The 19,731-nt window shown below is 57.1% G+C and overlaps 1 protein-coding gene across 3 annotated transcripts in view; it reads right to left on the bottom strand.

Annotated features, from left to right (window-relative positions):
• The window catches only part of GNB1 (G protein subunit beta 1), a 93,731-nt gene extending 89,588 nt beyond the window's left edge, over nucleotides 1–4,143 (bottom strand). Inside the window, exon 1 of one of the 3 annotated variants that reach the window (XM_081224818.1) lies at nucleotides 3,939–4,143. The gene's annotated coding sequence lies outside the window, so the exon portion shown is untranslated. The remainder of the gene's footprint in view (nucleotides 1–3,938) is intronic. The other 2 variants (XM_081224817.1, XM_081224816.1) reach the window with 2 other exon arrangements.
• Between the last annotated feature and the right edge of the window lie 15,588 nt (nucleotides 4,144–19,731).

Raw genomic sequence — 19,731 nt, 5'->3', positions numbered from 1 at the left:
TAGTCAAGAGAACTTGTAATCCGCGTGGGGAATGTATTTTACAATTGCCACAGGACTGAGTCAGAAGACACTGCAGACACGTATAAACACACAATTACCCACAAGTAAACAAGAATATATTCAATCCCCTTAGTATTCTAGTCCTGACAGGTTAAAGAGTAAATAGCCTTTCCCTCCTTGATAAAGTACTTAAGCCTGGACCAGGAATGCCCTGGCAGTCCAGTGGTTAGGACTCTGCTTTCACTGCCGTAGGCCCAAATTCAGTCCCTGATCAGGGAACTAAGATCCCGCAAGCCCCCCCCCCCACCACCACCAAAAAAAAAGCGCCTGGGGCAACTAATTATTCAATCATAACCTTTTATCAATGGCAACATGGATGCAACTGAATAATCTCTTCAGAATTATTACTTTTGATAGTCTTGACTTGGTCTTTTAATCATTAACTTTTTAAAAATGGCTTTTTCCCCAGAATTTTAACTTAGTAAGTCAAATAAGGGAATACTCAAGTTTCTCAAAGAAAGCAATACTGTACTATAAAATGGGAAGCTTTTCTATCATTGGAAGTCAGTAGGAATTTCCATCAATTACTGTGGCACCTAATGGTAGGCACTGCAACAAGAAGAAGAGGGCTAAAAGGTTTCAAAAGCTTTTAGCATTCCTCTAATCCACGGATCAAATCAAGTGTCTACAGATGGCCTGTTTTTCTTAAATGAGAGTTGTGGAACAAAACTCACAGCTCTAAAAAGAAGTGGGACTCTTCATTTTCCAGAAGAGTCAGTGTAATGTTGCATTACTCAATACACAGCCACACTCTCCATAAAAATTTGGACTGTTTCTTCCTTCCAGTAATGTTACACATTCAATTTTATAAATTATTTCTCTGATTTCAGTTTAAATTTGTTTTTATCCCCTCATTCTATGTTCGCTAAACCAAACACTCAACTGAACTACCTGCTTCATAAATTCTCCAACCACTCTTATCTAGAAATGCAAACCTGAGAGATCAGAATTTATACCAGGGTTAAAAAAAATCCTAAAACTTTTTGCTCAATGCCTTATTAGACTCATCCTAAATAAGGGTTTTAAAATAATATGGCACGCCATATGGTCAAGCCCAGATAACAAAATTGAGAATATCTATTACCAATCCACTAATGCCAAAGCCAAAGTCTCTAGACAGTAAGAACTTAATCCCATTTAGAAGCCAACATGAGCCAAACCTTTTGGGTAGAGAAAACAGCAATCCAATGAAGAAACTATAATTGATGCCAGTACTGCAAGTCTGCAATAAAATGTTATTTATTAAAGTACTGGGTAAAAAGGCAACTGATGGTAGGTAAGTCTACAGCTGTCCTGAAGACCCTTCTCAAAGCTAATTGTAGAAATACAACTTTTCCAACCAAACTAAAGGATAACAGACACAGAAAATTTTAGCAAAATAAGAGGTTAACAGAAACAAAACTTTGAGAAATAAATTAACTCCTCATAAAATCTGTGCACTTCTCATGTGGTCAATATAAGACCTAGGTGTTCCAAGCTCTGAAATCAAAGCCACTAAGCATGGAAAAGATTGGACAGCCTTTTGGCAGCCTTTCAAATCTCTTCTGAGATTAAGATGAAATCTGAGGAAATCTACTTCAACTCCCCCTGAAACAGAAGCAACTCAAGACATCAAACAAAGAGAAATCTTTATTAAGGTATCATTAAAGAACATTCTGCTTAGTACATGCCTGATGACATAAATACAGCCCTGTCGTAAACTCAGATATCATACTAAAGGAATATTCTTGTCTGATGGGCATGTTCATTTAAGAAAGTGTCAACTCTGAATCAAAACTGCATAGTTGAACAATATTCTCTATAAGCACACTCTTGACCATTTCCACAGAAGATGAGAGGCAGCCCTAACACTGGCTGCCCAAGCAGGGAGAATTGGGAGCGAGCCACAGGTACAATCAAAAAACTTAACTTCGCTTTCCTCAACTCTCACCTTCTAAGAAAACACAACACTGCAGCACTTACAATGCCTGTGAAATCAGAGGCGTATAACAGAGGGAGTCTCGGGAGGAGAGAGGCCCTGCAGTCCAGCCTTACAGCAGCCGGAAATCTTCCCCGACGGGATCCTGCCAGGTCGGCCTCTGACCCTTCCAGTTGCACTCCATTTCTGACAGCTCTAACTGTCAGAAAGTTAAATCGAGCCAAAAGCTACCACCCAGTTCTGCCGTCTGGAGGTTCTAAGACCTGTTTCCATGTTGGTGGCACCAGCCCTATCCCCAGCCACACACCCGTATTAGTAAGGAAGCAAAAAAGGAACTGCCTGTTCGTTTTCTTTTTGCAATATATACCTTCCGGAAGAATCCAGAACAGGCCCTATCTATCTTAATAGAACGCAAACTGAAATCTTTCTTTGAAATCCGAACCCCCTCCACCCCCAAAAGACTAGAGCTTCAAATTAGAAAACAAAGAACTCAGGTAGAAATCTTATCGATAACAATGGATTTTAGACCTTATCCAGTATCTGGGGCTGAAGGGAAGGGAACTTCTCACAACGCTAATACTTCCACTTATTTGCTAACTATGAAAAATATCTAAATATTTTCTTAATAATTTCATAAGCAACTGCTTAATCATTAAACGTTATTGGAGATCACTGTGTTACCAAACAGGTAACAAAATGAACATATAAAAAAAAAAGGGCTCTAATACTCCCCAAACCAGAACTACAGATTACGACTTTTACATCATTTATGCACAAACTCAGTAACGTACTCTTTAACTGTAAATGTCCACCAACTTCCTTTCCCAAAATAAACACCCCTACATCGCTGTTCTCCTTCAGTCAGTGAGACTCACAATCCTAACTAAAAAGGTTCCATAAAGAGGAATTAAGTAGGTAAACCTACTTGGGTATGCCAACGAGGTAATTTAAAGGACTTCAGAGATGTTTAAACACCACTTGAGTCAAGCATCAACTCGCAAGGAAAAATACAGGAGGATTTTACAAAGTCCGATGGCTCAGCGATCCCTGGGTGAAATTTCCAGCACCCTCCTCCACCCGGCCGGGGCCGAGGGCGACACCGACCCTCGCCCGCCGCCCCCTGCCGCGCCCCCGCCCCCGGGCGGCGCCCCCGGAGCCCCGCGGCGCGGGCGGCGGCTGACAAAGGCCGCGCGGCGGACGCGCCATCTTGCCGGGCCCGCCGGGGGCCATTCATTCGGCACGGGGCGCGGGAGCCCGGCCACCGCCCGCAGGCTGCGCACCCGCACCGGGGCTTCGGACGGCCCCGCTCGGGCCCGGCGGCGACCGCGGGGCCGGGGCTCGCGCTCGCCGGGCGCTTTGTCCGCCCCGCGCGCCCTCGGCGCCGCTTCCTCATTTCTCCGCCGCGGCGACGCCAGCCTCCCCGCGAGCAGCCGAAAGGCCGCTTTTCCCGCAGCTCGTCCTCCCGCGGCCAAGGACGGCGCCCACCGCGGGGCAGGGCCGCGGCCGCCTTTGTTCCCTGGCCCGCCCGGCGCCCCTCCTCCGGGCCACCTCCCAGACGCGGGGCGCCGGACCCGGACCCCAAACCCCGGAGCCTCCGGCCCCGCCCCCACCGCGGACCCCAGGACCCGGACCGCAGGCCTGCACCCGGTACCCCAGACCAGAGCCCCGGACCTGGACTCCAGACCCCGGAGACCCAATCCAGGCCCGAGCCCGGGACTTCGGTCTCGGTCCCGGCCGAAGGCCGCAGGGTCCCCGCCGTCCCCGCCCCCGCCCCGCGGACCCCACCCGGGCGGGGCAGGAAGACGCGACCCGGAGGCCGGGTGGGGGCGGGGAGGGTGGGGGCGGGGCGGGCGACTGGGGGGCGATGGGGGGGGCGATGGGGAGGGGCGGGGGAGGGGCGGGGGTGAGGGTCGGGGCTGGGGGTCTGGGCTGCGGCCGGGACCGCGGCCGCCGCGCTCACCTCGACACCGCGTCCCGCCTGCCGCGCCCGCTCCCCGCCGCCTCAGCCGCCTCGGCCGCCGCTCCGGGAGATGGTCGCGCTCGGGCCGCTCCGCGGGCGCTGCGGGCAGGTGCGCCGGCGAGGCTCGGTCTGTCGGTCCCGCGGCGGCTGCTCCACTCCCGCGCCCGCGCCCGCTCCCGCCGCCGCCGCCGCCTCCGTCCGCCCCTCAGACGCCTCCAGCCATCGGGATGGGCGCGGCGGCCCCTGCCCGCAGCCTCGGGAAACCCCACGGTCGCGTCACCGCGCACGCCGCGCGCGCACGCACCGCTCGACCGAGTCCCCGGAGCGCGCGCGCGCGCTTCGGCCCTGCGCCAGCCCCGCGCGCGTACGCGAGCCGCTTAAAGGGGCAGCACCGCGCCCTCGGGGACCCGCTCCGGGAGCCTACAAGGCTGCCCTGCCTCTCGTCCGCGCCGGGCTCCGCGCCTCAGGGGCTGGCCCGCGGGGCCCTGCGCTGGCGTGGGTCTGCCTGCTGCCGACCCGCTTGGTTCCCAGCCAGGTGGACGTGGGTAGAGGCCGCAGGGTGGGAGCCTGCCACCGGACCCGGTGCCCGGCAAAGGCTCTCTGCACCCCGAACATGCGCCCAGCACACGCGCCCCGTAACGCACTCTGCGCCCCACATCTGCATTCTGCATCCCGCACACACACATACATATGCCAGCGCAGGCTGATCCACACCCACGGTGGACCAGGTCGGCCTCAGGGACTCACGGCTTCCGCCTGCCCGCGGAACAGACGCCCTGCAGTCCGGGGTCAGGGCCCGTCCTCGGAGGTGCCCGTGGGGCTCGTGTGAGCTGGGCAGGTATGGGCAGTGTGGCCTCGATGGTCAAGGCCCTCCAGTCAGGAATGGGCACCTGAGCAGGGAGGTGTGACCACGGGAAAGAGTGTCAGGAGGGACAGATGGACCACCCTTGCAAATGCAGCTGAGTCAGCCGGGCAGCTGAGAATCGAAGACCCCCTAGTGGGGGAGGGGAAGGAGGTGGAGAGATGGGTCAGCTGTGAGCAGCCTGTAGCTTCCAGTGTCCTCAGAAACCTCCTGGATGTCCATGGATGGAGCCCTAGGCCCACCAACTCCCACCTCTCCATCTGACTTGTGCCTCCCCAGTTCCGACGACTCCCCACCCCGTGGACTTCTTCACTGCAAGAGCCTGCAGCCTCCAACCCTCATCACCCCTTTCCAGCCAGCTCAGCCTCCTGCCCCCAGCCCTCCCTATGCTGCCCTTTCCAGACCAAATCCAGGACCCCTCCTCCAGGCCTGTACAGCTTGGCTGAAGGAAGCAGGAGGATACACCCAGCAATGCAGCTGTCCCCTTAAACCTCAAGGGGCCCTGTCACCCCCCCAGCCTGATTCGCAGCTGCAGCCAATTTGTCTGTATGCCTGTGTGCTGTCTGTCTAGGGTGGCCCTGGACCCCAGCATGGAGCCCATGCCTTCCCACCCACGCTAGGGCTGTGCTCCCTGTCCCTCCCCCTCTCGCGGGTCCTTCCTGCACAAACATGTCCCCACCATTTCTTGTGCCCTTCCTCAATCCCTGGCACAAGAAATCCCTGCCCCGCCCTGAACTCAACCATTTCTCCAAGGAGCCCTGTTTCCTTTCGGTGGGGCATGGTATTTAGAAGACAGGATCCAGGCTCAAGCTGTGCTTGCTGCTACTGGAGTGTCATTGCTTCTAGTCCCAGTCAGTGGACAGAGCTAAGGAACATATACAGTACAAGCATACGTGTTTGTGTACACACACCACCACCACCACCCCGTCTGTAACCAATCTCCCATGCTCACCACCACCTCGCCTGGGCTCTGACCGCAGCAGAGACGTCCACCCTGCTCAGCCGAGTGGGGACAGAGTGCCAGCTGTATCTCCTCTGCTTAAAACCATCGGGAGCGTCCACCGCCTGGTCCCTCTGCCCTGTCCTCCTCACTGCCCGGCATCTGGCTCCTCTCTGCTCCTTAAACGCTCAGTCCCTGCGTTCCACCCTCTGGCCTTTGTCCCTTGTGGCTCCGTCTGCCCGGGAGGGTCTCCCCCAGCCCGCCTTGGCCCCCCAGTGCTGCTCTGGCTCCTGTGGCCTCACGTGGTTCACACCAGGCTGCTCGCCCCTTGCTCTTCTCCGCTGCTGAAGGCCGGACTGGACGCCCTTGCCCACTGCTCCACCCGCCAACAAGGGCGTGAGGTGCACAGTGGGTCCTCAGGAATGTTTATGAGCAGGCAACGCTCTGTGTTCCAAGTGAGGGGGACACAACTCAGAGTGGGGGGGGCGGGGCGGGGGAGCGGGGAGAGTCAGAGCACAGTGGTCACTGTGTCCAGGACAAGGGCGGGGGGACAAGACACCAGCACTGCCCAGTGCTCAGGAGGAGGTGGGGAAAAACTCCCTGGTGGTCCAGTGCTCGGGACTCGGCACCTTCACTGCCAAGGGCCCAGGTTCGATCCCCGGTCCGGGAACTGAGATCCCGCAAGCCACGGCACAGCCTTGGCAGGTGGGTCCCAAGGCCCCAGACTTGGGGTCAGAGAGAGGCATCCCTCAGAATCCAGTAGGTCTGATGCCATCCTAACTCTATGCCCACCTAAGTCCAGGACTTGGAAAAGTAGAGATGAGGAGGGGGAGGAGGAAAAGGAGGAAAGGAAAAGGGGGAGGAGAAAGGGGTGGGGGGACGGGGGTGGGGGGAAGCAGGAAAGGTGAAGGAAGCGAGCAGTGGGGTGAGTGGTCTCTATGCAGCCTGCTGCTGTGGGGATGGCAGGAGACCTGGGGGACCCTCAGAACCCCCATCCTGTCATCCTGGGTCCCTGCATGCCCACCTAAGAGCAGCAGGAGGGCTGGCAGGGCTGGCCCAGGGCTTCCCTGTACCACAGGCCACCATCGGCCTGGTTGGGCCCATCCTCCATTACATCAGGGCCACAGGGCAAGGCCACACATGAGGACACCAAGCCAGTGCCTGCCCTAGCTGTCTGAGGTTTTGGGGTGCAGCCCTGTTGCCCCTGGCTAATCTGTAGGTCTGCAGGGTACGGCAGGTCCTTCCCTGGAACTTGCCCTGTGGCTGGGGTCTGAATACTGTTTATGTGTTCATGGACAGGGTGTGAGGGGCAAAGTTGAGGGGAAGGCAGGGGGGAGGGAACAGTGGACGCTGGGCCCTCATTCCCAGATTCCCTGCACAGCCTCGGGCCTCATCCCCATCGTCCCCATCTGATGCACAGAGACCTCAGGGGCCCCAGGCAGCAGGGCCCTTCGGCCTTGAACACACATACCCTGGGCCTTGGTCAGCTCTCAGGAGCCTACAGGAGCTTCTAGCTTCTAGCCAGGGCCTTTGAGACCTTAGGGGTCTGAAGGACACTCCAGGGACCCTGCCCTCCCTGTCCCACCCTCCATCCCTTCTGCCCAGGCCTCCTGTGGTTTTTGGCCCCCACCTGCCCGCCACTCAGGCCCTCCTCGGTGGGGCTTAAACCAGGGCCCCTTCATGGAGAGCTCATGCCTGGCCAGGAACCCAGGCTTCCCCTGACTTCCCGGCAACACTCCCTCCCTCTCTGGATAAGTGGCTTAGAGACCAGCCTGTGGTCCTGAGTCCACGGCCACACCCATTCAGTGCATCCGGCGAGGGCCAGGCCAGCTGGGCCCCAGTGCCTGGCTCAGAGCCCAGTTTCGCTAAAAACCTGGGGAGCACGAATGCATAATTCAGATGCCCCGGCCCCATCTGCTCTCTAGCAGGAAACGGTCTGACAGGAAAGTAGGTCTTTTAAAATCTCAATTATTCAAACAATCCGCGCATGAGACCGGGCCGCTCCTGGGGACCCCGCTCCGAGCCTGGCTTTGAGGGTCCAGGGCTGCAGGGGGCGGCTCCCGCGGGGTCTGCCTTGGCCCGCAGAGCGCTTTCTGCTTCTCCTCGCATAAGTGAGCTGCTGCGGGCCTGACCCGCCTCCGCGCCCCAGAGGACAGAGGACGAGGGGGAGGGGCGGAATGTAGGTAATCCAGAAGAGGCCTGATTAGTTCCTGCGGGCCGGCGGGCAGAGACGGGGCTGCTGACCGAATGGGGTCAGACCGGGAGGCGGCTCCTGCTTCTCTCCGCTGAACTTACTGAGGGGTGCGCCCACTGGGTGCCAGGGTGGCCCAGGTCCCTGAGCCCACCTCCGCCCTGACGGGGGGCAGGTCTGCTGGGGGGCGTGGGGAGAGCAGGGTGGGCAGTGTGAAGGGGACAGTCAAGCAGACCCCCCATGGCAGGCAGAGAGGGAGCGAGCTGCGGCGTGGGTGCCAGAGGGCCTAGGGGAGGGTCCAGGCCCAAGGTGGGAGTGGCCGACCAGGTCGCGGGCATCGCAGCCCAGGAAGCTGGTATGGCGGGCAGAGTGCACCTCCCCGGCCCTGGGGAGGTGCTGGCTGTTGGCCCCTCACCGCCAGCAGCCCTTGAGGGACCTCTGGGCCCCTTCTCCTGGGCAGTGGAAGCAGCCCCTCCCCCTCCCTCTCCCATGACTCGTCCCTTGGCCTCGAGCCCCCACCATGCCTCTCGAGACCTGACCTCCAAGCCTGTGACCCTCCTTGTCACCCACCGTTGCTCGTAAACCAGATATCCCTCGTGAGGGGCACCAAAACGTGGGGGTCAGTGGGGAATCAGGAAGTGCCACCTGGGGTGGAGGAGGGTGCCCGCACGGGGGTGGGAGGTCTGCTCTCTCGGCTGAGCAGCTGCCCCTCAGGGACAGACACACCTCAGGGGCCGACACCGGCGGGAAGACCCAGGTGGCCCCCTTGCCACTCCCAGAGGGGGCTGTCCTGGGGGGCTGACGGCAGCTCAGAGCATCAGCTCCAGCAAACGCCCTCGCTGCCTTCCTGGGGGACGTTCCTCGGGGCAGCTGCATCAGGTCGGTCTCGCTGCAGAACCTGGGGCAGGAAAGCCTGGCTCCATGGATGGCTCTGGGGCCACAGCAAACCTAACGAGGGGTTTTTCAGTGTCATTCGTGGAGTGAGACATCTTTGGTTGAAAACACAGACCTCTCTAAGGAAGCAAGATGCAACCATGAGTGAGGAGGGGTAATCCCCACACATCCCCCCAGAAACGCGTGCACCACAGATGTACACACAACATGTAACAGACACTCCCGGGTTGGATCACCCGGCCTCAGGGTAGCAAGAGGCAGAAGCTTAAATAGCTTATCTGAAAAGAGGCACTTGACTGGCTCAGACACTGGGCTTCAGGCTCAGCTGGATCCAGCGAGGCTCCCAGTGGGCTCTGGCTCCCCAGTGGTGCCTCCTGCCTGGTGGGGAAGTGCCTGCTGGGGCTGCCTTCCCACCAACCCAGCTAAGCAGCTACAGCGCTCCAGATACTCTGGGATGCAGTGTGTGGACCCAAGTAAGGCTCTGGAAGGCCTCACTCAGATTTCACGTGGCCCTGGAGGCAAGGGATGGAAGGACCACTGGCTCTGTTGGGACAACACACAGCGCGCCCGGAGCAAAGGTGAAGCTGTCACCAGGAGGAGGAGGGCTGCTGGGCAGGGGGAAAACACAGAGGAAAAGCAGCAGGATTTGGGCAACAACTGAGACACTCATACACCGAGCCACTGCTGGCTGTCGGGTTCAAGGCCCACAAGGCCCAGGTTCCGGCTCCTCCCGGCTGAGGCCAGGCAGCCCCAGCCTCTGGCCTGCTCCATCCTGAAACCGGATGCTGGGGCAGGGCCTGGAGGGATGAGGCTGGGCAACCCTTGCCTCCCCGCTCCACCCCGCCCCCGCCCCCACTGCAGCCTCCAGGGACTCCCAGGCAGGCGTGGAGGGTGCCCCACGGGGCGGCCAGCGCTCCCGCCCGGCCCAGCCCCCAGCCCCATTTCCTCTCCGGGCCTGGGCGGCGCCCTTGGCAGAGAGGCTGCGATTGTTCTAAGCTGGCGCTTCCCCCAGCAGCCTGCAGAAGGCCGGGCAGTCACCAGCCCAGCCCTGGAGCTCAGCTGCCAGAAACGCCCTCGGCGCATCCTGGGCTGGGGCTGGGAGTGCTGAGACCCGAAGGAGAGGGGGCGTGATGCAGAGACGCCAAAACCCCGGGAGAGCCCGAGGGTCGGAGCGGGGCACACCCGGGCCCTGACACCCGCACACAGACGAGAGGGCAGCTCAGGCAGGCACCAGAGAGATGAGGGGCCAGGGAGGCCTCAGTGCCCAGAGTGGGAGGGGTCTGCAACTGGGAGCCCGCTGCATGCCGAGGGACCTAGGGGTGGTGAGGAGGCCCGTTCCACAGGTAGCCACTGCCCCAGAGAGGCCTAGGGGCTCTGAGCCCCCAGACCCCTTCTGGGCACCCCCCTCCTCCTCCCCAGCCTGGCCAAGCCTCCTGTCCTCAGGTACCATCTAGAGGCCTGGGCGGGCTCAGGGAAGCATCTCTGGGGCCCGGAAGATGGGACAAGCTCCTAGCTGCTTAGTAGCACACCCGGGTGGCACACTGGCTTGGTGGCCGCAGGCCCGTGCAGGGTGACGGAGGCTTCTGCCCCCATCCTGGCCGGAGCCCAACCTTGATGGTCCCCAGAGCGGGGGCAGCCTGCACACTGCCCGGCCCCTAGTTCCCGCCGCAGACAGGAGCAGGGGCTGATGGGGTGGTGGCCAGAGGGGCCTTTCCGGGGGAGGAGGGAGGCTGCTGCCAGGGCCGCCCTGGTCTCCAGGTCCCCTCGCCTCTGCCCGCGCCCTGCCTGGGGAGAGCGCCCAGCTGTTCTGGGGATTCCTCTCCCCACAGAAGGTACCCTGGGACCCAGCTCCACCAGCACCTGCCAGGTAACCAGCTTGCACCTGTGTTACCAGCAGGCAGGAGGGTGGCCGGTCCAGCCCTGGGGGTGCCTGCAGCCCTCGAAGCCTTCCTGAGCTCACCGCCCTGTCCAGCCACATGAGGGGCAGCCCAGAGACGGCCCCAGAGCCTGGGCCCCGTGCTTGGGCACAGCCCTCTCACCCCAGGACGCTGGCCTGAGGTCATGTTGTACGAAGATGCTATGCAGGGCCACTTCCAGCAGGCGGGCAGCCACTGAGCAGAGGGGAAGGGATGCACATCCTCAAGGCCACAGGGTCCCAGAGCCACCCTGGGCGTGACCACGGACTGGGTACCATGCCACATCATGCCACACATCTGCCATGCCACGTTACCTGCCATATCATGTCGCAAAGTGCCACATCACATCTGCCAGGCAGGCGGCCCAGGGGTTGACACGGTGACAGAGCCTTGTCCCGGGTGCCTGCCAGGAAGGGCCTTTTCCTCTGGGCCTGCGCCCTGTCCCGACTGCTCTGTGGTCTCTTCTCAAGTCCCGCCCTGGAGGACTGTCCTTTCCAAAAAAAGACCCCACCATGCTGCCCCTCCCTGTGAGGGGGCAGGGACTCAGTCCCACGACCAGAGGGCCAGGGTTCCCACCCGGGCCCCCGCTCAGCTTGGCCCGTGGGGCCTCCACCAGGAAGTCCTTCTGCGCAGGGCAGCCCACATTCCCCTGTCAGAAGGGAGACGCCTCAAGAACTCCCAAGGACTCAAAGGTCCCCCCAGATAGGGTTCTGCCTCATGAACTACTTTTGGTTTTGAATCTTGGTAGAACACACCTAATGTGAAATTTACCACTAAACCCTTTTGAAGTCCACAGTTCAGTGGCATTTAGTACGTTCACCGCACTGTGCAGCCGCCACCCGCATCCAGCTCCAGAGCATTTTCCTCACCTCAAAAGGAAACCCCACCCCCATTAAGCAGTCACTCCCCATTCCCTCCCCTCAGCCCCCGGCAACCACGAATCTGCTTTTTATCTCCATGGATTTACCTGTTGTATGTACTTCGTCCAAGCAGAATCATACAGCACGTGTCCTTCTGTGTCCGGTTTCTCTCACTGAGCATCGCGTTCTCAAGGCTCATCCATGTTGTAGCAGGTGTCAGCGCTTCGTTCCTTTTTATGGCGGAATAGTCCATTGTGTGTATACACCACCCTTTGTTTATCCACTCATCCATTGATGGACATTCGGGCTGTTTCTCCTTTTGGCTATTGTGAATAGTGCTGCTGTGAACATTCATGTACACGTTTTTGTTTGAACACCTGTTTTCAATTCTTCTGGGTATTTACTTGGGAGTGGGATTGCAGGGTCATACAGTAACTCTGTATTTAACCTGAAGAACCACCAAACTGCTTTCCACAGCAGCTGAGCTATTTTACATTCCCACCGGCAGTGCTCAAGGGCTCCAATAGCTCCATACCCACACCAAGACTTGTTACTATCTGCCTTTTTGATTCTAGCCATTCTAGTGGGTGTGAAGTGGTATCTCATTGTGGTTTGATTTGCATTTCCCTGGTGACTAGGGGTATTGAGCATCTCTTTTTTTAACTTTTATTATTATTATTTTTACCATCTTTATTGGAGTATAATCGCTTTACACTGTTGTGTTAGTTGCTGCTGTATAACAAAGTGAATCAGCTATACGTATACATATATCCCCATATCCTCTCCCGAGCATCTCTTCTTGTGCTAACTGGCCGTGTGTATGTCTTCTTTGGAGAAATGTCTATTCAAGTCCTTTGCCCTTTTTTGAACTTGTTTTTTGTTGTGGTGGTGGTGGATTTTGGGTTGTAAGAGTTCTCTATATAATCTGGACATGAGACACTTATCAGATATGTAATTTTGCAAATATTTTCTCCCATTCTGTCAGGTGTTTTTTCACTCTGCTGTTAGTGTCCTTTGATGCACAGAAGTTTTTAATTTTGGTGAAGTCCAATTTATTTCTTTTTCCTTTTTTGCTTCTTTGTTGTTTGTGTTTTTGACATTATATCTAAAAAGCTAGGGTTTCCCTGGTGGTGCAGTGGTTGGGAGTCCGCCTGCTGGTGCAGAGATGTGGGTTTGGGCCCTGGTCCGGGAGGATCCCACATGCTGCGGAGCAGCTGGACCTCTGCGCCACGGCTGCTGGGCCTGCGTTCTGGAGCCCGCGTGCCACGGCTGCTGAGCCCATGCACCTGGAGCCTGTGCTCCACGGCAGGAGTGGCCACTGCCCTGAGAAGCCTGTGCGCCGCTGCAAGGAGTGGCTCCTGCTCAACGGGGCTGGAGAGGGCCCATGCGCAGTGGTGAGGACCCAGTACAGCCAAAAATAAATAAATAATTTTTTTTTAATGCAAAAAAAAACCCACCCCCCAAAACCAAAAACCAAAACAAAAAATAAAAAATAAAAAGCTATTGCCAAATCTAAGTTATTGAAGATTTACTCCTATGATTTCTTCTAAGAGTTTTATAGGTTTAACCTTTAAATTTAGGTCTTATCCATTTTGAGTTGATATTTGTATATGGTGTGAGGTAGGGGGTTCAAATTCATTCTTTTTCATGTGAATATCCAGTTTTCCCAGCACCACTTGTTGAAAAGCTGTCCTTTCCCCACCGAATGGTCTTGACACCCTTGTTGAAAATCATCTGACCATAAGTGTGAGGGTTTATTTCTGAGCTCTCTATTCTATTCCATTGGTGCATGTCTGTTTTTATACCAGTACCACACTGTTTTGATAACTGTAACTTTGTAATAAGTTTTAAATTGGGAAGTTTGAGTCCTCTGACTCTGGTCTTATTTTTTAAGATCGTTTTGGCTATTCAGAGTCATTTGCAATTCCATATGAATTTGAGGAATGAATTTTCCTCAATGGCAAAAAAAAAATGGCCATTGGCATTTATCAGCTACTTCTTAAAAATGTAAGTTCTGAGAGGAGACCATGGTGGTGGCTCAGTCCTTCTGCCCTGGGCAGTGGTCAGCCTGCTCAGGTCCTGTGGCAGTGAGGAGGGCAGGTCCTGTTGGGAGGTGATGGGGACCACTGGGGGGTCTGAGCAGGGGTGAGACCCCCTCTGGTTGCCTGAGGGCGGGTGAGCCTGTGGAGGGCAGTGCAGTGCTGGCAGGCTGGACAGGGCCAGGTATCTGGAGTGATGGGGCTTGTGGTGGTTCAGGGCAGAAGGCACAGAGGAGTCAAGGGTGACATCAGGGTGTCTGTCCACACAGCTGAACTGTGAGCAAGCTGGGAGGACGGGAGGAGCAGCTGGGGAGGGCAGTTCCGGTGGGGCAGGGGGAGAATGTGCTGTGTCCTGGACCTTTCTAACCCAAGATGCTTGTAGATGTTGGCTGAGAAGCAGGCCTGCAATGGGCGTGGAGAGCCATGGGCCAGTGAGGGGCCATGGGGGAGCATGGGTAGCTGAGGATGTCCAGGGCTGCCAATGTCCCCCCACTGGGGAAGGGGGTGAGGAGAGAGCGGCAGGAGAACCCCAGATAGAGGCGGGAACTTTGCAGACAACAGGTTTGTGTGGCCAGGGTGGCAGGGACCAGCATGGGGTGGGGTCCCAGGCGGGGACCCAGGCACCTACAGGGTCCCAGAGGTGGCCTGGGGGATGGTACATGTGAACACAGCCAGGAGGCAGGAGAGGGCTACAGTGAAGGGGGAGGCCTCGACTGCTGGGCCTGGGGGCACCTCAGAAGGATGGGGGCCCTTCCTGGTGCTGCCCCCCACCCCCGCCCTCTCTTCCACTTCTTGACAGCACATTCTTATTTACTGGTTTTGCCGGGGCAGCAGAGAGCCCTCCTCAGCCAGGGCAGATCCTGGAACTGGCGGGAGGAAAGGCAGCACAGCCAGCAGTCAGCAGAACGGGCAGGGCTCTGGTTCCCTGGAGGCCCCCTTACTCCCACTGGGCACCTGGGGACACTGTTGAGCCTGGAGGGGGGCCCACCCCTCACCCGGTCTCCCCTTCCTCCCTCTCCCATCCTACTTCCCACAGAGTCTGGCTTCGCCCGGGCCAGCTGCCCCTTGCCCCAGGCATGAGTCCAGCCTGTCAGGCCGACGGAACTGCCAGGGAACAGCTTGCTAAGACCCAGGGGCATCCCCAGCACCCAGAGCCCCCAGGCTGATTTCTGAAGTGGTGGTGGGCCCCCGGGTGTCTGTGGGGGCAACTGGGTGTGGGCTGGGCCAGCAGGGACGGCAAGGGGGGGGTCACTGGGTCCTGTGCTTACACTCAGGCTGGGCACCACTGCCCGTGCCCAGGGGCAGGCACAGGGTGGGGGGATGGCATGCACCCTCTGCAGGGCCACCCAGGCCCCCACGGCCCCTGCAGCACCTCACCTCCAGGCCCCCGGCGTCTCAGTCCTGCAGTCCTCAGCCATGGGACCTGGATCCTGAGGATGCAGCTCTCCTCCCCTGGGGAGGGGCCCTGCCTGAGGGCTGTTTGTGAAGAATCCTGTCCCAGAGGCCCAGCCCACCAGCCACCTGGGAGGTGATGCAAGTGGTGCCTGGAAGGGGCGATGAGTGGCAGGTATGAGGCCAGCGGGCCTGGAGCCGGTGGAGTCCCAGGGGGTGGTCTTGGAGGCCCGCAGGCTGGGGGCTCAAGGAGGGGGAAGAGGAAGTGGTGCGCTGGGACCCCAGGCAGCAGGGGTGCAGGCCAAGCACGGAGCATATGTTGGCCCCCAGCTGTCCCTCCTGGGGCGGCCAGGCCGGCAGGCGCTGGGTGTTTTGGAAACCAGCAGGCCTGGCTGGGCACGTGGAGGGGTGCTGCCTGGAGCTGGGGCCCTGGAGCTCTCGCTGTGACGTCCATCTAGGCCCCGCTGGGCCCCAATACATTCCCCTGGGCAGATGCCCCGTGCTCATGTCCAGACCTGCTCTGGGGTTCCTGGGGGGTGGCTCAGCCTGAGAATCAGACTTCTAAGGGCCTGTCTGTCCTGTCCTATTGTCGCTCCAGCAGCCCCTGGGCACTGAGGTGTCCAGACCTTTGAGACAGATCATGGGAAGGAAGCCCCCACAGAGTCTGCGAGTATGAGGTGCCGTGGGTCAACCTCACTGGGCACCACTGTGGGCACTGCTGAGGCCAGGACCATACGTGCCCTGCCCCTGCCCCACCCCCAAACGGCCCTGTGCGAGGCCCATGGGTGCTGCCCCCAAGGCCAGGCTCTGCGGAGAGGCCAGCCAGGGGCGGCCTCACCTTCTCCAGTCTGTCTCCTTGGTGCAGGACAGACCTCCAGGCTCCTGCCGCCCTCTGGCCGCTGGGCCCACTGGAACCAGAGAGGCCTGAGGCTCTTGCTTCATTTTCAAAACTTCTTTTAGCTTTTGGACAAAATGACCTTGCTGGTGTCACATTCAAACAAGACTGAAGAGGACAAGTAAGGAAGAGCCCCTGAGCCCTGCAAGGGAGCAGGGGGTTCAGGGATGCCAGGGTCAGCCTGGGGCCTGGCAGAGCAGGGCTCACGCTGGGTCACACGGCAGCAGAGCAGTGGGCCCGAGCTCCTGAGCACGGCTGGCCAGGGTCTCAGGACGACGAGGTTCAGGGCCCACACCTGCCCTTGTGTAAAGGCGGGGTGGGGGTCTGCCTGGTGCAAAAGGCTGCCTGGGGACGGGGGTGCTTCTCCGGGGGTCTGAACCCTCGGTCAGGGGTCGGCGGCCCAAGGCGAGCGGTGGCTCCACTTTTCCCAGTCGGCACCCTCCCGCCCGCTCCCCTCCCCCCCTCCCCCGCGGCAAGCTGGCCCTTCGCCGCCTTACAGGTGAATGAAATGAATACTTATGCCTATTTTTGTGCTAACAATTGAGGGAACCCAAGAGTGAGGCTTCGAGGGCAGGGTTTTGAAAGGAGGGATGGAGAGTGGCCGGGCAGGAGGCTTGGGAAGACGACCCTGCCCAGCTCCAAGCCCAGGAGGGCCGCCCTCAAACGCTGGTGCCCGCCCAGCAGCGATCCCCGTCTGAGCTCCGCGCGGCCCGCGGGCGCCGCCTGGTGCACACGCGCGGAGTGGCCGCCCGAAGCGGTGCTTCCGGGCCGGGGATGGGGCGGGGCCGAGGGCAGAGTTAGGTGACGGCGAAGGGGCGGGGGCAATAGTAGGGGGCGGGGCCTGGAGAAAGACAGGGGCGGGGCCTAGTGGCTGGCCAGGGGCGGGGCCGAGCGTCGGGAACTGGGCCGGGGCTTGAGAGGCTCAGCTCCGGACTCCGCCCACCCGGGTGGGCTGGCGGGCTGGCACTCCCCACGAACACCCCGGAGGGCCACGGCGACCTGTTCCCAGACAGGCTTGTGATTTTGCTAAAACAGTCCATAGTTTTCAGGGCTGGTAACTCGCAGTACACCCCGCCCGCTCTTCGCGGAAACAACCCTTTTCAGCTCTTAGTTGTTTCCTCTGCTCTTGATTTCGAAATCAATCGAAATCTCGGTAGTTGGAGAAGGTGGTCAGTTTGAGGCTGATCTTTAGTGTTGAGATTTCTTTGTGGATCAATAAATGATCTATTTTTAGAGCAATGCAGGGTTGCTAGAAAAGGATGTTCTGAGGCTGCTACCCCAGACCCAGAGAGCGCGTGGGGCGCTGGGCGCAGTGGGGCGGGGCTCCCGGGACGCGCCCGGCGGAGGGGCTCTGGGGGCCGGGAGGGCCAGCCTTTCTGTAGGCTGTGTCTGTGGACAGGGAGCATCTGGACTTTGTTTTTATCCATTTAGGCAATTCAATCGCTTTTAAAGTGGCGATTGTTTTAAATGGCATTATTTCGATTACTGGTATTTGGATTTCTTCTTCTTTTTAAAAAAACATTTATTTATTTATTTATTTAGGCTGCGCGGGGTCTTAGTTGCAGCATGTGGGATCCAGTTCCCTGACCAGGGAACCCAGCCGCCCTGCATTGGAGGCGCGGAGTGTTAACCAATGGACCGCCAGGGAAGTCCCTGGATTTCTTTTTTTTTTTTTGACCCCTCCCGTTGCAGAGCACAGGCTCCGGACACGCAGGCTCAGCGGCCATGGCTCACGGGCCTAGCCGCTCCGCGGCATGTGGCATCTTCCCGGACCGGGGTACGAACCCGTGTCCACTGCATCGGCAGGCGGACTCACAACCACTGCACCACCAGGGAAGCCCTGGATTTCTTTTTTAAAATAAACTTTATTTTTAGAATCGCTGTAGATTTTCAGAGAAATTGCTGAGACTTCCGGAGAGTTTCCATGCACTTCACTTCACGGTCGATTTCCTCTATTATGAGGAACTACATTAGTACAGTACACTTGCTACAATTAATAACCCAATATTGACACATTATTAACTACAGTCCACACTCTATTCAGATCTACTTAGTTTTTACCTAACATCCTCTTTCTGTTCCAGGATCCCACAGTAAATTTAGTTGTTCTTCCTGGGCGCCTCCTGGCTGTGGCAGTTTCTCAGACTTTCCTTGTCTTCGGTGACCTTGATGGTTTTGAGTGCTGGTCAGGACATCCTGTAGCCTGTTCCTCTGCTGGGATTTGTCTGGTGGGGTTGTGGGTTTCAGAGGGGTACAGTGCCCTTCTCGTTGCAAGTGTCAAGGGTGAATGCCCTCAACATGGCTCACCACTGTGGCCCTGGCCCTGATCACTGGGTGGTGAGCCTTTCCATTCTCTGCTCATTGGAAGGAAGTCAGTATTGGCCAACCACGATTAAGAAGTGGGGGGTTGTGCTCCCTTCCTTGAGGGTAGAACATCTACATAAATTATTTGGAATTCTTCTGTATGGAATATTTGACTCTTCCATTTATTTATTTATTCTGTCACTTGTATCAGTATGGACTCATGGATACATATTTATTTTTATCGTGGTTATACACATAACATAAAATTTACCATTTTAATTGTTTTAAGTGCACAGCTCAGTGACATTAAGCACATTCACATCGTTGTGCAACCATCACTACTATCTGCCTCCAGAACTTTCTCACCTTGTAAAACTGAAACTCTGTCCCCATGAAACACTAACTCCCCACCCCCTACCCCAGCCCCTGGCAACAGCCATTCTACTTTCTGTCTCTATTAATTTGACTACTTTAGGGATGGTATATAAATGGAATCATTTAGTATTTGTCTTTTTATAACTGGCTTATTTCACTGAGCACGATGTCCTCAAGGCTCATCCATGTTGTATTAGGTGTTAGAATTTCCTTCCTTTTTAAGGCTGAATAATAATAATTCTATTGTATATTGTATTAGGGTTCTCCAGAGAAATCAATTATATATATAATATAAAAAATATATGTAGGGCTTCCCTGGTGGCACAGTGGTTAAGAATCCGCCTGCCAATGCAGGGGACATGGGTTCAATCCCTGGTCCAGGAAGGTCCCACGTACCACAGAGCAACTAAGCCCGTGCGCCACAACTACTGAGCCTGCGCTCTAGAGCCTGGAAGCCACAACTACTGAAGCCCGCACGCCTAGAGCCTGTGCTCTGCAACAAGAGAAGCCACCGCAATGAGAAGCCTGCACACCGCAATGAAGAGTAGCCCCTGCTCGCTGCAACTAGAGAAAGCCCGCGCACAGCAACGAAGACCCAAAAATAAATAAATTTAAAAAATATATATGTAAAATATACAGAGATGAGATTTTATTTATTTATTTATTTATTTATTGGGGTATAAGATGGGGAGTTGTTTTTTTTTTTTTTTTTTTTTTTTTTTTTGCGGTACGCAGGCCTCTCACTGCTGTGGCCTCTCCCGTTGCGGAGCACAGGCTCCGGACGCGCAGGCTCAGCAGCCATGGCTCATGGGCCCAGCCGCTCCGCGGCATGTGGGATCTTCCCGGACCGGGGCACGAACCCATGTCCCCTGCATCGGCAGGCGGACTCTCAACCACTGCGCCACCAGGGAAGCCCAAGATGGGGATGTTTATTATAGAAATTGACATGTGATTCTGAAGGAGGCGAAGGTCTGCCATCTGCAAGCTGCAGGCCCAGGAGGCCAGGGCTGTAATTCAGCCTGAGGCTGAAGGCCGAGAACCAGGAGCGCTGATGTCCGAGGGTAGGAAAGGATGAGTGTCCCAGATCAGGCAAAGAGACAATTAGCTTGTCCTCTGCCTTTTTGT

The sequence above is a fragment of the Mesoplodon bidens genome (assembly GCF_964165515.1).
Source record: "Mesoplodon bidens genome assembly, chromosome: 2".
Taxonomy (NCBI): Eukaryota; Metazoa; Chordata; class Mammalia; order Artiodactyla; family Ziphiidae; genus Mesoplodon; species Mesoplodon bidens.
The sequence above is the reverse complement of the archived record's forward strand: the minus strand, read 5'-3'. Positions and strand labels throughout refer to the sequence as shown.